This window comes from Petaurus breviceps, unplaced genomic scaffold (genome assembly GCF_028583685.1).
Source record: "Petaurus breviceps papuanus isolate PSGF00001 unplaced genomic scaffold, PetGlider_PUasm1.0 90925, whole genome shotgun sequence".
NCBI lineage: Eukaryota > Metazoa > Chordata > Mammalia > Diprotodontia > Petauridae > Petaurus > Petaurus breviceps.
The window spans coordinates 16,446,257-16,458,714 of record NW_027187380.1 but is presented as its reverse complement, the minus strand read 5'-3'; the positions used below and the strand labels follow the sequence as shown (position 1 = coordinate 16,458,714).

Here is a 12,458-nt window from a genome sequence, read left to right as displayed (position 1 = left end):
AAGGAAGGAAGGAAGGAAGGAAGGAAGGAAGGAAGGAAGGAAGGAAGGAAGAATTGCTTAGGAGTTGTGGGGACTGTGGACCTTCACATACCAATGGTATTAGACTACCTATCTGCACAGGACCTCTAGTGAAGACAATACACAAATGAAATGCATCCCTAAAATTGTTTGTCACTTATTTGGAACTCAGATACATTTAGGGCACTGTTTCTCAAAGAAACAAAGTTCTAAATAGTAGTCAGGTTTTCACAAAAGGCTATTTTATAAGCTGCCTGAAAAACTGAATCTTTAAAATGAAAAACAGAAAACAATACAATAAGAGGATTGAACTAACTGGCTTGTAAGGTGTCCTATTAATTCTATGAGTCTACGAAAAAATAGCAAAAAAAAATATAGAGAGAAATAGTTTTAAACTCATACTGAATTTTGGGAATTGAAGAAAAGTATGTTGAACTGGGAGAGGGTAAGGAAGCAAACAAGCAGTTAACAAGGATTTATTTAGCACTTGCTCCTTGACAAGCGTAGTGCTGGGTGCTGAGTATACAAAGACAAAATGCAGCCACTGCTCACAGGAAGATTATAGTCTATTAGAGGAGATAATGTATGTATTGAGGCATAAACAAAATAAATACTAGGGAATGGAGGTAAGGTCACTAGCAACTTTGGGAGGGATCAGGGTTGGCCTCAAGGTGATCCTTGGACTGAGGTTTGAAAGACACAAGGATTCTACAAGCCAGAGGTAAGGAAGGAGTGCATTCTCAGGCACAAGGCACAGTGCTGTGTTAGAAGAACAGCAAGGCAGCCAGGCTGACTTAACCGAAACGTCAAGGAAGGCTGGAAGAGAAGGTGCGTACCACATTAAGACTTCTAAAAGTCAAAGAGAGAAGTTTAGATTCAATCCTAAAGGCAACAGGTAGTCATTTGAGTTTACTGAGTAAGGGAATGATGTTGTCAGACTTGCAGGCAGCTTCATGGAAGACGAAAGGAGAGAAAGAAGTGGGAAAACCAATTTACAAGGCTATTGAAATAGTCTAAGAGTGAGGTGATGAGGGGATGCCATGTGACTAGAGAGAAAACAACAGATGGGAGAGATGTTGCAGAGGTAGAATCAATAAGATTTGGCAGCTAATGAAGTATGTGTAGTGAGGGAGAGTGAAGGGATGAGAATAATGCTGTGGTTATGAATCTGGGTAATAGAAGGATGGTGGTGATTTCTATAGTAATGGGGAAGTTTGAAGAGGGACAGATTTAGTGGGAAAGATAGCTAGGGCATCCCCTCACTCAAAGAATGCCAACTAAACTGTCCATGCCATAGGTCAAGCGCCTCCCTCAAATCTCTCAAGTTATTCATTGCCCAGTCCCTCAATTTGTCCCTCTCAGAGGGAGGAAAAGGATTATTAGATTATTATTATTATTATTGTTGTTACAAAGAGTTGGAAAATAATGGGGTATCTTGAATTACCTTTGAATTTCCAAAAATAAAATCCTATCTTCTTAAGAAAAGAATTATGGGATATCTGACTCAAATTCAAAATTTTCAAAAAGAGGTCATTTTTATTATACAAAGAGAGGTATGTATGTTTAAATTTCCAAATCTGCAAAATTGATTCCTCTTTAACTAGTAAGAAAGAGAAGGATCTACATCTATTTTTATACAAAAAAAGGTTTAAATAATTAAAAGAGCAATGTAAAACTCAAAACTCTAGCTGTCCATTTTGGATAAGGAAGGCCTCTAATTTGTTCCACACAATCAACCTATCTTTTTGTTTTGTTTTTTAAAGAAGAAAAGAAAGTTGTCAATGACAAAATCCTTTACTATCCTGTCTAGCTCCTCAAGGAAAAACAAGAGAATCTGTGGCTTGGTGTCCTTGGCAACCTTATCTTTCCTGAAGCATCCTTCTCTTTTTTTCTTATTTAATAATTTACTTTTTTACCAATTAAATGTAAAAACAATTTTAACATTTTTTTCCAAATTTTGAGTTACAAATTCTGTCCCTCCCTCCATCTCTTACTCCCCTTCACTGACAAGGCAATCAATTTGACATAGGCTATACACATGTAACCATGCAAAACACATTTACATGTAAGTTATTTTGTAACATAAACCACAGACAAAAACCCCAAGGAAAAGAAAAGTAAAGAAAAAGTATCTTTGATCTGCACTCAGGCTCTTCCAGTCCATCTGGAGATGGACAGCCCCTTTCATTATAAATCCTATAGAACTGCCTTGGATCACCGCATTGCCAAGAATAGCTAACTTATTTATAGATCATCATATAATGTTGTTATTGTATATAATGTTCTCTTGTTTCTGCTCATTTCACTTTTCATCAGTTCATGTAAATCCATGTTTTTCTGAAAGCATCTTGCTCATCATTTCTTAAGGGAGAATAGCATTCCAGCACAATTATATAAAACAACTTGCTCAATCATTCCCCAGCTGATGGACATCCCCTGAATTTCCAATTTGTTGCCACAACTAAAAGAGCTGCTATGAATATTTTTTGTACACATAGGTCCTTTTCCTTTTTGTTTTTTGTCTTTTTTTATCACTCTGGGGTACAGACCTAGTAGTAGTATTGCTGGATCAAAGGTTTTTATGGTTTTACAGTCCTTTGGGCATAACTCCTAATTTCTCTCCAGAGTGGTTAAATCAGCATACAACTTCCCCAATAGTACATGAGTTATTTAATTTTCTCACATCTCCTGCAACATTTGTCATCTTCCTTTTCTGTCATATTAGCCAATCTGGTAGGTACAAAGTAGTAGTTCAGAGTCATTTTAATTTGCATTTCTCTCATCAGTAGTGTTTTAGAGCCTTTTTTTCCTTCATGTAACAATAGTTTGATAATTTTGTCTGAATACTGCCTATACATATTCTGACCATTTACCAATTGAAGAATGGTTCTTATTTTCATAAATTTGGAGTCTTTTTTTAGATTTAGAGCCTTTTTTATGTAACCAGTTTGATTATTTTGTCTGAACACTGCCTATTCATATTATTTGACCATTTACCAATTTTCTATAACTTTGAGAAATGAAATCCTTATCAAAGAAATGCATTGTAAAAAAATTTTTTTTCGCGATTACCAACTCTATGTTTCCCTTCATCCTACTTTCCCATTTATCCTACTCTCTCTCTCCTCCTTTTAACCTGTTCTGACTTTTTTTCCCTCCAAACTTACCTTCCTTCTATCAGTTCCCCTTCCCTTTTCTTATCCCATTTCCATTCTACCTTAGTTTATGGTAAGATAGATTTCTATACCCAACTGAGTGTGTACATTAATTCCCTCTTTGAGCCAATTCCAATGATAATAAGGTTCATGTACTCCTCTCCCTGCTTCCCCCATTTTTCTTTCCACTGTAAAATTCTTTTGGGCGATTTTTTTGTGACAAATAATTTATCCCATTTTACCTCTCCCTTTCCCCTTCTCCCATTGCATTCTTATTTTTCATTCCTTAATTTTTTTTTAGATAGTCATACCATCACATTCAACTTACACCTCTACTTTCTGTCTATGTGTACTCCTTCTAACTGGCCTAATAATGAGAAAAATTTTAGGAGTTATAAATATGATTTTCCCACATAGGAATATAAACAGTTTAACCATAACTCTTATGATTTCTCTTTCCTGTTTATCTTTTTATGCTTCTTTTGCATCTTGTATTTAAAAGTCAAATTTTCTATTCAGCTCTGGTCTTTTCATCAGGAATGCTTGAAATTCCTCTATTACATTGAAGATCCATTTTTATCCCTGAAAGAATATACTCAGTTTTGGTGGGTAGATGATTCTTGGTTGTAATCCTAGCTCTTTTGCCCTCTAGAACATCATATTCCAAGCCCTCTGATTGTTTACTATAGAAGCTGTTAAATCTTATGTTATCCTAACTGTGGCTCCACAATATTTGAACTGTTCCTTTTTGGCTACTTACAGACTCTTCTCCTTGATCGGGGGGGGAGGGGGGGTCTGGAATTTGGCTATAACATTCCTGGGAGTTTTCACTTTGGGATCCCTTTCAGGAGGTGGTCAGTGGATTCTTTCAATTTCTGTTTTGCCCTCTAGAATGTCAGGGCAGTTTTCTTTGATAACTTCTTGAAAGAAGATGTTTAGGTTCTTTTTTTGATCATGGCTTTCATGCAGTTCAATAATTCTTAAATTATCTTTCCTGGAACTCTTTTCCAGGTCATATATTTTTCCAATGAGATATTTCACATTATCTTCTATTTTTTCAATTCTTTTGATTTTGTTTGATTGTTTCTCAAGGTCTCACAAAGTCATTAGCTTCCATTTGACCAATTCTAACATTTAAGGGATTATTTTCTTCAATGAGTTTTTGCACCTCCTTTTCCATTTCATCAATTCTACTTTTTAAGGAGTTCTTCTCTTTAGTGAAAATTTATATATCTTTTTCTACTTGGCAAGTTTTGCTTTTCAAGACATAAATCACTTTACTGAATTTTTGTGTCTTTTTTACCATTTGGTCTATTCTGTGTTAATTTCTTCAGTATGTGTGTGTGTGTGTGTGTGTGTGTGTGTACCTCCTTTACCAATATTGACTCCTTTTTTCCTGATTTTCTTGTCCCACTTTCATTTCTCTTTCCAATTTTTCCTCTACCTCTCTTATTTGATTTTTAAAATCCTTTTTGAACTCTTCCACGGCCTGAGACCAATTCATATTTTTCTTTAAGGCTTTAGATGCAGGAATTTTGACTTTGTTGTTTTCCTCTGAGTGTTTTGATGTTCCCTGTCATAATACTAACTTTATATGGTCAGAACTTTTTTTTGTTTGCTCATTTTCTAGCCTATTTCTTGACTTTCAACTGTCTGTTAAAGTGGGGCTCTGCCTCCCAAGTGGAAGGGGCACTGTCCCAAGCTTCAGGTTTTTGTGAAACTGTTTTCAAAGGTAATTCTGGGGACCTTCAAGTTTCAGGCTCTTCTAGGTGTTATGACCTAGTAAGAGGTGCATTTGCTACTTTGCTATAATGTGTACTGGTTTGTGAGCGACCATAAACACTCTTTTCAATGCTGGAACTTTGATCAGGGTCCCTGCTGTATTGCAGTTGCAAGTTCTGGTTGCTAGTGTTCCTCCTTGCACTGGGGCTATAGAGTAAGATAGATTTCCATACCTAATTGAGTGTGTATGTTATTCCCCCCTTAACCTAAATCTGATGAGAGTAAGGGTCACTTATTCCCTCCTACCTCCCCCCTCTTCCCCTCCATTGTAAAAACTCTTTCTTGCCTCTTTTATGCAAGATGATTTACTATATTCTACCTCTCCCTTTCTCCTTCTCCCAGTAGATTCCTCTCTCCCCTTAATTTCATATTTTAGATATCATCCCTTCATCTTCAACTCACTTTGTGCCCTCTGCCTATACATACATGCACATATATATCTACATACATATGCAAACATATATACATACACATACATATGTATTCCCTCCAACTACTCTAATAATGAGAAAAGTCTTATGAATTACAAATATCATCTTCCCATGTAGGAATGTAAACAGTTCAGCTTTAATAAGTCCCTTATGATTTCTCTTTCCTGTTTACATTTTAAAGCTTCTCTTGATTCTTGTATCTGAAAGTCAAATTTTCTACTCAGCTATGGACTTTTTATCAAGAATGCTTGAAAGTCCTCTATTTCATTGAATATCCATTTTTCCCCAAGTATTATACTCAGTTTTTCTGGGTAGGTGATTCTTGGTTTTAATCCTAGCTCCTTTGACCCCTGGAATATCATATTCCAAGCCCTCTGATCCTTTAATGTAGAAAGCTGCTAAATTTTGTGTTCTCCTGATTATATTTCCACAATACCTGAATTCTTTATTTCTGGCTGCTTGTAACATTTTCTCCTTTATCTGGGAACTCTGAAATTTGGCAAAACTATCCCTAGCAGTTTTCCTTTGGGGATCTCTGTCAAAAGATGATCTGCAGATTCTTTTAATTTCTAGTTCTAGACTATCAGGACAATTTTCCTTGATATTTTTTTTTCCTGAGGAGAGACAGGAGGACCCAGAGATGTGGGAACCAGGGGTACAGGGGAGATGAAGGAGTTGGCCTGCCGCTACCCAATGCCCCGGCCCAAGATCTGCTTGCCACATAGATGATTTGTCATGAATGCAACCATATAAAAACATAAGTTATGAAAAACACAGTCATGATGTGGCCCCTGGGCCCCTCACTCACCCACAGGAGGGCACTGGGGCTTGGGGGTGGAGGACAGAGGACGAGGGAAGGGGCTAAGGGGTGCAGCTCCCCAGGGTGGGCTGGGCCGGCCAAGGTGGGAGGCCTGGAGCAGTTGGGCTGGCTGGGGCAGGGGCCCAGAGGATTGGCCTACGGGGCCAGCTCAACGCATCCAGTAGTCAGTGGAGGCAGGAGAGCTCACACAACTGGCCTTTGAAGTCCAGATTGATGGTGAAGTCTAGGTCTCGATTGTTCTTGGCATTGGGTTGCATGAAAATGGTGCCAAAGATCTCCTCACCCATCTTCACTGTGAGGTAATTCTCCATGTAGAAGACAGTTTGCTTCCATTGTGTGTAAGGTGACTCAGGGCTTGTGGAGGTTCCTGTGCGCTTATGGCAGCAGATGAACTCAATGTTGAAGTAGGTGACCAGGGCATGGACACAGTTGGTCCTCTTCACTTGCAGACAGAAGGGGGAGGTGAAGGTCAGGTCATGCACGCATACGATGTAGATGTCCACCTCCTTGATGAGGGCACACAGTGTAGATGTCCACCTCCTTGATGAAGTAGGCATTAGTGACTAGCTGTAAGGGTTATGGGATTTAAAGATCTTCCATGCCCCATTGGACTTGCTGACGTAGCAGGAAGGGGCAGAGCAAGATGAAGTGGAAGCCAAGCTAGAGTTCCTGCAGTGGCTAGCAGTGTTGGCAACGGCGGCAGCAGCAGCAGAGGCAGCAGCAGCGGAAGTGTGAATCCCTTTTTGAGTCAGCCAGAATTTCTGCTAAGGACTCCTGCTGAGGACTTCCAGGGACCAGAGCTCCTGGGAGAACGCTTCCTGGACGTTGGGTGGTTGCTGTGAGTGGGGAGAGGAGGACCTTTGTGTGAGGTAGCCTGTTCTGTTTTAAAGGCTTGAGAATGTGGGTGCTTTCTACTTTATCTGCCTGTGACAATTTCATAACTACTCTGATGGCTTTGACTTTCTGGTTTTGGGACTCAGTCTTTTGGTGTTTTAATAAATGTTCTCTCTTCATCCCCCATATAGCAAGCCTGATATATTTTGTGATTGATAACTACATCAACATATTTATGATTTCCATAGGCATTGTGAATATTGCATTGCTGATACACTAGCTGCTTAGGGTCAACCACATCAATGAGAGGCTCCTTGATGGCAATGTTCTTGATACAAGACATGTCAAAGCCACAGACGTTCTCCCACCAGTGAATCTTGTAGTCCTTGTACTGCCGGTCCTTGATGGCGGTCATGTACAGTGTTGCCCAGTCTGGGAAGATGAGCCCATCGGGGGCCAGCCACTTGTCTCGGGCATGCAGGACAGTGTTGGGCATGGACCTGTAGAAGAGGCAGTAGCCCATCCACTCGCTAATGATCACATCCACCTTGTCCATAGGCAGCTCCACCTCCTCCACCTTCCCTTTGATGATGGTCACCACGTGGTCAAGTTTGTTGGCCTTGACAATCTTGATGGCATAGTCAGATATGCTGGAGCACTCAATCTCAATGACCTTCCAGGCCCCAGCCTTGGCAGCAAACATGCAGAGGATGCCGGTGCCTGAGCTGACATCCAGCATCACCTTGTCCTTGGACACGTGGCAGTTATAGAACATGGAATTGCGGTAAGTGAGCGTCCACTCCTCATCTTTCAGCATCTCCTCATGGATGCCAAAATGGACATAGGAGTCGAAGTAATAATCCTTGGACGTCATGTCCTCAGCATTGGGCTTCTTGCTGCTCTCGGGCTATGCACAGGACACCTCCATGATGCAGTTCATGGCCTCGGCTGCCGCCGCCATCTTCTCTTCCCCCGATTTGCCCCCCGTTCTTTGAGATTTACATGGCTTTCAAGTAGTCCAATAATTTTAAAATTATCTCCCTGGATCTATTTACCAAGTCAGTGGTTTTTCCAAAGAGATATTTTACATTGTCTTCTATTTTCTCATTCTTTTTTTTTTTATAATTTCTTGTTTTCTCATAAAGTCATTGGCTTCCATTTGCTCCATTCTAATTTTGAAGAAATTATTTTTTCAGTGAGACTTTTGATCTCCTTTTCCATTTGGCCAATTTTATAAGGGCATTATTCTTCTCACTGGCGTTTTGGACCTCTTTTACCATTTGGGTCAGTCTATTTTTTTTTCATTTTTTGAATGCTTTATTAACTTCTGATTTACATAATTAATTTTTGCCAGATTTTGAGTTACAAATTTTCTCCCTGTTTTTCCCCTGCTCAACACCCCAGAATAGCAGTCCCACAGGATATCCCCTCCTCCAATCTGTTCTCTCCCATATCTTCTCCCATACGCCCTTAGACTTTTCCAGTAGGGCATGGTGAATCTCTATACCCCAGTGCCCGTATATCTTCTTGCCCAATTAAATGTAAGACAGTATTAATAATAGTGTGTGTGTGTGTATAATTTTAAACACTTGATTTTAAAACTTTGAATTCCAGATTCATTCCCTTCCTCCCTTGTCACCCACCCTTACTGGGAAGATAAGCAATTCAGTATAGGTTGTACATGTGTAGCTAATGCAAAACATTAACACAGTAGATATATTGTAAAAGACTGACTATATTTCCCTCCCTCCTATCCCACCTCCCACTTGTTCTATTCTCTACTTTGATCCCATCCCTTTTCAAAAGTGAGTGCTTCCAACTTCCCTAATCCCCAGCCTGCCCTCCCTTCCATCATCCCCCCTCTAATCCCCTTCCCCCTACTCTCCTGGAGGGTGAGATACCCTATTTAGTGTGTATTTCATTCCCTCCCCAAGACAAATAAAGTTGACAAATAAGACAAATAAGGTTGACCCATTCCCTTTTGCCTTCCTATTCTTCTCCTCCATTGTAACCCTTTTCCCTTGCCTCTTCTTTTTTTTTTAAGCAATTGGGGTTAAGTAACTTGCTCAAGGTTACACGGTCAGTTATTTCTGGGTGCAGTGCTAAATATCTAAGCCCGGATTCGATCCCCAGGTCATCCTGACACTGGGGCCGGTGCTCTTACTCGCTGAGCCACCTGGCCGCCCAAAACCTTGCTTCTTCTTTATGAAATAGTTTACCCCATTCTGTCTCTCTCCATCTCCTCTCATTGTATTCCTCTCTCACCTCTTAATTTCCCCTTTTAAGTATCATCCATTCCTATTAAATTGGTCCTGTGCCCTCTATCTATGTATACCTGTAAGCATATATACACACTGTCACACATGTATTCATACGCATGTATACCCTCTGAGATATATATATATATTCCCTTCAACTATTTTCATACTGAGAAAAGTTTCATCAGTTACAATTATTGTTTTTCCATGTAGGAATGTTAATAGTTCAACTTTGATCAAGGGCTTATGATTTCTTCCTGTTTACCTTATCAATCTTCTCTTCCTTCTTGTATCTGGATGTCAAATTTTCTATTCAACTCTGGTTTTTTCATTAAAAGCTCTTGAAAGTCCTATATTCCACTATTTTCCCCTGAAAGATGATACTCAGTTTTGCTGGGTAGGTGATTCTTGGTTTTAATCCCAGCTCCTCTGCCCTCTATACCCTTTAATCCCTCAGTGTAGAAGCTGCCAGATCCTGGGTTATCCTGATTGTGTTTCCACAATATTAAAATTGTTTCTTCCTGGCTGTTTGTAATATTCTCTCCTTGGTCTGGGAATTACGGAACCTGCCTATAATATTCCTAGGAGTTTTCTTTTTGGGATCTTTTTCAGGAGATTATCAGTGGATTCTTTCAACCTCTATTTTGCCTATTGGTTCTAAAACATCAGGGCAATTTTCCTTGAGAATTTCTTGGAGGATGATTTCTAGGTTCCTTCTTTGATCGTGGCTTTCAGGTAGTCCAATAATTTTTAAATTATCTCTCCTGGATCTATTTTCCAGGTCGGTGGTTTTTCCCATGAGATATATCACATTGCCTTCTATTCTTTCATTTGTTTGGATCTGTTTAATAGCATCTTGATTTCTCATAAAGTCATTAGCTTCCCTTTGCTCCAATCTAAATCCAAGGGAACAATTCTCCTCAGTGAGCTTTTGAGATTCTTTTTCCATCTGGCAAATTCGTCTTTTCAATTTCCTCTCCTCATTGCCTTTTTGAGCCTCTTTTGCCAACAGAGTCAGTCTGTTTTTTAAGGTGTAATTTTACTCAGTCAGGCTGTTGACTCTCATTTTGTAATTTTCTTGGATCATTCTCACTTCTCTTCCCAATTTTTCCTCCACTTCTCTTATCTGCTTTTTAAAGTCCTCTATGGCCAGTAACCAGCTCATATTTTCCTTTGAAACTTTTGGGGCAGGAGTTCTGACTTCACTGTTTTCCTCCTGTTCCATGCTTTGCTCCTTTTTGTTCCCAAAATATAAGTCCAATATTGGAGTCTTCTGTTTGTTTTGCTTCCTTTGTCTGGTCGTGTCGCCCCTCAGTCACTTGATCCCTGGGCTTTTTGCCACAGTAGGACTCTGAGACCAGACAGGGGAGCTTTCCTCCCAAACGCTGGGGTTTTCTCAAATGCTGGAGGTATTAGTTGGCCCTCTCTGTGGCCTCCAAACACTCTGGCAAGCTTGTCACGCACCCCAGGACTTCTACCCTAGACAGCAATCCAGATCCAAGCAGGTTCAAGCAAGAGCAATTACCCCTCAGACTGGTCGCTTGGTCCCTTTACACTCTGCAGGCCAGGAGCTGAAGCTGCAAAGTGGCACCAGAGAAGCGTCTCAGCAGCTTCTTGCCCTGGGGGCAAAAGGTGACACACTCCCAACTGCTGGTCCCAAAGTCCACACTGCACTGACCTCTCGCTTTGTCCTTTGCATTTATTTGTTGATGAATCTGGAAATGGCCACAGCTGCTGGTGATCTGGAGTCCCTCCAGCCAGTGGCTGGTCAGGCCCGCCCTGGGGCTAAAACCTCAGCTCGCAAGTGGCTGGGCTCGACTCTCAGAGTGCTGCGTTGGCCACTTGCTGCCAGCCTGCTGGGCTCTCTTCAGTGGGAGGTCTCCTTCTCTTTGTCGTTTTATGGGTTCTGCAGCTCCAAAGTTTGTTTAGAGAACCCTTTTTACATGGATTGGGGAAGGTGGAAGCCAAAGCCCCACAGAGGTCCTGCTTCTACTCCGCCATCTTGACTCTGCCCCCCTAATCTATTTTAAGATGTTATTTTCTTCAGTATCTTTTTGGGTCTCCTTTAGCAAGTTGTTGGCTCATTTTTTTTTCATTATATTCTTGTATCACTCTTATTTCTCTTCTCAATTTTTCCTCTACTTCCCTTACTTGATTTTCAAAATCTTTCTTGAGCTCCTCCATGGCCTGTGAGCAGTTCGTATTTTTCTCAGAAGTTTTTAATGTAGTAGCTTTGACTTTGTTGTCTTCTTCTGGTTGTATGTTTTGATCTTCCTTTTCACCAAAGTAAGATTCTAAACTTTGATCATTTTTCCAGTGAATAACTTGACTTTTGAGCTCTTTTTTACTGTAGGACTCTGCTTCCATTGTGGAGTGTGTACTGTCCTAAGCTTCAGAGGTTTTGTGCAGCTGTTTTCAGAGATATTTCCAGGGACCTGTAAATTTTCCAATGTGGTATGATCAAAGAAGAGGTATTTACTCCTCTTCTGGTCTGTTCTCTAGTCTGTGAGCAACCAGAAGCACTCTCTTCTGCCTTGGAACTGTGAGGAGGATTCCCTCTCCACCAATGCCACAAGCTCCACTACATCAGTGCTCCTCCTCACCCCAGGACCACCATCCAAAACAGTGACCCAGATCCAAAATTGGGTAAAGCAAGAGAATCCTGTCTCATTGCTAGCAAAGAGATCCCTGTAATCTCCCTCTGATCAGTTGCTTGATCCCTCCACTGCCTGTGTTGAGTTCCAGAAGCAGCCACTTTTGCTACTGCCACCACCACCTTTACCACTCAGGGCTGGTGCCAGACAACACTCCTTTCTCACCCAGTTCTGACAGACCTTTTCTACTAACCTTCCAAGTTGTCTTTGGCATTTGTGGGTTGAGAAGTCTGAAAACCACCACAGCTACCAGTGAGTCAGAGCACTGAGCCCTGCTTTAGGTTTGCTGGGGGTTTGGTCTGTGCTAGCACTGGCTATGCTAGACTGTACTTCCAGTCTGGTGCAACAGACCTTTCCTGTTGACCTTCCAGGTTGTCTTGGGCTGGAAATTTGTTTCAAAATTAGCCATTTTGTGGGTTCTGGGGCTCTAGAATTTGTTTAGAATCAATTTTTACAGGTATTTTGAGGGATTCAGGGGAGAGTTTGAGCAAGTCCCTGCTTTTACT

The 12,458-nt window shown here is 40.7% G+C and overlaps 1 protein-coding gene and 1 pseudogene across 5 annotated transcripts in view; both read right to left on the bottom strand.

Annotated features, from left to right (window-relative positions):
• Positions 1-12,458, bottom strand: part of SLC39A11 (solute carrier family 39 member 11) — a 564,681-nt gene that overhangs the window by 192,806 nt on the left and 359,417 nt on the right. The window lies entirely within an intron of this gene.
• On the bottom strand, positions 6,355-8,866 carry LOC138152570 (protein arginine N-methyltransferase 1-like; annotated as a pseudogene).